At 33.2% G+C, this 4386-nt stretch overlaps 1 protein-coding gene and 1 pseudogene across 1 annotated transcript in view; one reads left to right on the top strand and one right to left on the bottom strand.

Moving 5' to 3' along the window:
• KIF21A (kinesin family member 21A) overlaps positions 1-4386 on the top strand; it is a 137991-nt gene that overhangs the window by 13174 nt on the left and 120431 nt on the right. The gene's annotated exons all lie outside the window — the stretch shown is intronic.
• Positions 215-328, bottom strand: LOC111741835 (annotated as a pseudogene).

Genomic DNA, 4386 nt, shown 5'->3' with positions numbered 1-4386 from the left:
CTCTTGTTATTGCCTTTGTTTAAATATCTATTTTTGTCTGGTATAAGTATTGCTACTCCAGTTTTCTTTTTTTTCCATTTTCATGAAATATCTTTTTCCATCTCTTTACTTTCAGTCTCTGTGTGTCTTTCCATCTAAGTGAGTCTCTTGCAGGCATATGTAAGGGTCTTGTTTTCTTAACCATTTAGCCACCCTATCTTTTTTTTTTTTTTAAAGCCTATAGCACCCAGTATTCCTAGGTGGTCTCCCATCCAAGTACTAACCAGGCCCAACCCTGCTTAGCTTCTGAGATCAGATGAGATTGAGCGTGTTCAGGGTGGCTGTAGACCACCACCCTATCTTTTGACTGGAACAGTAAAGCCATTTACATGTGAAGTAATTGTTGATAGATAAGTAGTTATTGCCATTTTATTATTTATGTTTTTGATCCTTTTTTCTTTTTCTACTTCTTAAAGAAGTCCCTTTAATAATTTCTGTAATACTGGTTTGGTGGTGATGAACTTCTTTAGCTTTTTCTTTTTTGGGATCAAGGTCACTGATTCTTAAAGTAAGTAGCCATTCTGGCTCTTTGTAGCCCTGCATTCTAAATTAAAAGCAGCATGGCTCTGTGGCAACAGTGCCATGTCTTATCCATAAACTGCTCTAAGCTGGTTGATATCTTTTTCTAATTTCACATTCTTTATTAATTTTGTCTTTTCCCTTCACCCTATCCCTGCCTTAATTTTAATTATGTTGGCAGCATGGCTTATTGAAAAAAGCGTGGACTTTAGAGACCCAAAGATTTGAGTTAGAAATTTTAGGACAGTCACTTAACCTTTATGAATCTTAGTTTTCTCATCTGTAAAATGCAGTTAAGACCTATTTACTAAGGTTGTTAAGATTATATGAGTGCTGTAAATGCCTTGTATTTAGAAGTGTTTGGAAAGTGTTAGATTCTTTTTTCTTTTATAGCTTTCCCTCCTTCCTCCTCTTCTTCCTGCCACCTCTTTCCTCTCTCTCCATTCATCTCTATCTCTATAAATCTGTTTTTTTTGTTTGTTTGTTTTTAGGTAAGACTTGTAGTGACTAACCACAATTTCTTTTCTAATCACATCAAGTTAGGAATAATTTCTTTGGTGAGCTCTATTTTATAAAATTCCACCTTTATCTTGGTTTTGTCTATTTATGGAGATAATAAGAGTACTAATCTCATAGGATTGTCATGAGAAGCAATTGGTATATTTGTAAAGCATTCAGAATAATCTTGGCATATAGCAGTCCTTAATAAATATTTATTGTAGTCATTAACTTCCAAAGATTTATCTTTCTAACAGGGATTCTCTCAAGCCTTCATTTGGGGCCCCTTTTTACAATTTATTTTGTATGTCCCTAATGAAGAAAAGGGATGATGAGGTTATGGGAGAAGTAGGGTTGATAAAAAGATATAAACTTTCAAGTATAAGATAAATATAGACCGAAGATCTAATGGATAACATAGTGACTGTAGTTAATAACACTGTATTGTGTAATTGAAATTTGCCAAGAGAGTAGAACTTAAATGTTCTAGCCAAAAAAAAAGGAAAAAAGGAAAAAGTCAAATATGTGAGGTAAAGGATATTTTAATTAACTTGATGAGAGAGACTCACAGTGTATATTATATGAAATCATCACGATGTACAGTTTAAATATCTTACAATTTTGTTTGTCAATTATATCGATAATAGCTGAAAAGAAAAATGATAATAGTGCATTTATATTAGATAATATATGACCTCGATATTACCAGCTGAAGTTATCAGCATTGTATTTATATGGTAAAATGGATGTCTTGGTTTGTCTTTCTGAATACACTGAGTTGTGAAAGTCAATATAGAAATAATTATACCTCCTTGATCAGGTTGAATAAAATATTTTTTAAAATCTTGTTCCTCTGTTGGTATGTATACTAACGGTATTACATTCCTTTCCTGTTTATCTTTAAGCACATGGGAATACTTATTGATTTCCAACTGCTTAACCTGGCAGGGTGAGTGACTGACATGTTAATTCTTAAACCTCTTAAATATATTACTTGGTATATCATTAACCTGAGCACACTTCTACTTATACCAACAGAGTTTTTACCAAGACTCCAAAAGTGATTGGAAACACACACACACACACACACACACACGCATACACCCACACCCACACACACCCATTTTATGTATAAGCTCCAAGTGAACCTCTCACTGTTTTCATGCCTAACGTGAAGAAATTGAATTTGATTGAGGTGGCAGAGTTCCTTTGCTAACTTAGAAAAGATATTTGATTAATTTTGTCCTTTTTCTGTAGTTTATATTGTAAATCATTTTGCATATTTTTAATTTTATTACCATGATTAAATAAAAAATAAATTTGTGACTCTTTTTTCTTAAGACCTTACTCAATAATTAGATCTTCCTTGTTTATACAATATTAACTGCTGAAAGCTTTGACTAGATGACTAGTTTTATGTGCATTGAAAAACAAGTTTCTGAGTGATAACAGTATCAACAAACAAATCTGAAACGTCAGTGATCCTGAAAACAAACTTTATTTTTTAAAAAAATATGATAGCAAACAAACTTGATTGAACTGGTAAAATAAATAACCTTTTGTATCCTTCACAAATTGTTTAACTGTGAAATGAAACACTATGAAGACAGAGGAACTTAGAAAATATGTGATAGAAAGTTAAATGGACTATTGAAGATGACTAAGATAGTCCTACTTGCTCTTCACAAGCAGAAGAATCCTCCTAGCATTAGCTATTAAAATAATGAACACAGTAGTGGCAATAGAGTAATGTAACTGAGTATGAATATCCTTCAAAATCATCATATTCTCTACCTTCATACTGAAAAAACAGATGCTAATATATTTGAGTTGTTTTCTGTACATTCTGTTGAGAAACATGCTATCTATTTACTTGGGGGGGGGGTTGGGAGTGGGGGGGAACAATACTATAACAGGAAATTCTGTTTCTAAAAGCAGTTATTTTGTGCCTTTTTTATGACTATCAAACATGTTTATTTGCATGTTACATAATTTCCCTTTTATGATTGAATCTTTTAAAATGTACTTTGGTGATGTAAGTAATGCTTTTGGACTTTGAATTCGGATCTCTTCTGTTCCACTGACTCATTTTGAGGTGGCAGTGGTGTAAAAGTAACCCTGCAGAAAAATAATGTGATGCCTCTCTATGACTCAAGTCCTTCTGCATGTAAAGTGGATAATGCTTCTGCTGAGCACATTATAGCCTCTTCTTAAAGTGCTTGTAGAGGTGTAAAAAGAAAACTATTGCTTCATACTTGATGTAAGTAAAGCAGAATTTACTTAAGTAAATATATTTTGATATCTAAAATGGAGGAATAAAAATGAACTTGCGAGGATAACATGTAGCTCTTTTCCTCGACCATTCCAATTCATTTTGGCTCAGATCAATTCAATATATTTCAGTTTAGTTCCATTCTATTTATTAGTTATTGAGGCCCACTGAAATCAAGTGCACTCCAATCACTTTGCTAGACACTGGGAAATGCAAGATGATGGATTTTGCCCTTGAGGAACTCTGTCCAGTTGAGAGTCTTGCATGCCCTTACAGGACTTGATGGCTCTCCTGTGAAACATGCCAAAAAATGTAATATGAACACAGGTACAAATTATTGGGATAGTCTACCTCTGTAGCCACTGTCATCACATTAGCCCACTTTCTAAGACAGAAAAATGACTCCTTATGTTCCAAAATAGTAACCTAAACTTTTCTTAAAAATTTAAATCTTATGACATCTAATCTTTCCAATCTCCTAATCTTTACCAATAGCCTTGTTGGTTTATTTGCTTTATATTTTCTTCTGTACTTATTATCTCCTAATTTTCATGCTCATTCCATTAAAAAAAATTCCTCCTACAAATTTTATTCTATTTTCATCAGATGTTATTTGCAAAGGTTTATAGACAACTGCTCATGAGTATGTACATGTCTACGCAATTAAACACATATTCTTTTCTCGCATAGTTAATAACTAATTCATTCAGAGTGACCAGCTTGGATCTGAGTGAGGAAGGAAGCTTCCATGGAAAGTTCTCTAAAATAGTCCATTTTAAAGAATAATTTAAATAAAATTTAAAATCCCTTTGTTAACTGCATATCTTTTTCATGTGTATCTCCTTCATCAATCTTGGTCCTGTGGGCAATAGGCTATGTTTTTTCTCAGGAGACTGATGATCTGTTTTATCTTTCAAGACACAAAGACCCAAAGCACTTTGAACTGGAGAATAGCCAGTGAGGTTAGAAGAAAGCAGGTGGAGTATGTTGTCTTAGAAGCTGGTCAGCTGTTTAAAATGCTGCTTGGTAAGTCAAGTAAAATGTGAACAAAAATTGAC

This window comes from Pteropus vampyrus, unplaced genomic scaffold, assembly GCF_000151845.1.
Source record: "Pteropus vampyrus isolate Shadow unplaced genomic scaffold, Pvam_2.0 Scaffold82, whole genome shotgun sequence".
Lineage (NCBI taxonomy): Eukaryota > Metazoa > Chordata > Mammalia > Chiroptera > Pteropodidae > Pteropus > Pteropus vampyrus.
The sequence above is the reverse complement of the archived record's forward strand: the minus strand, read 5'-3'. Positions and strand labels throughout refer to the sequence as shown.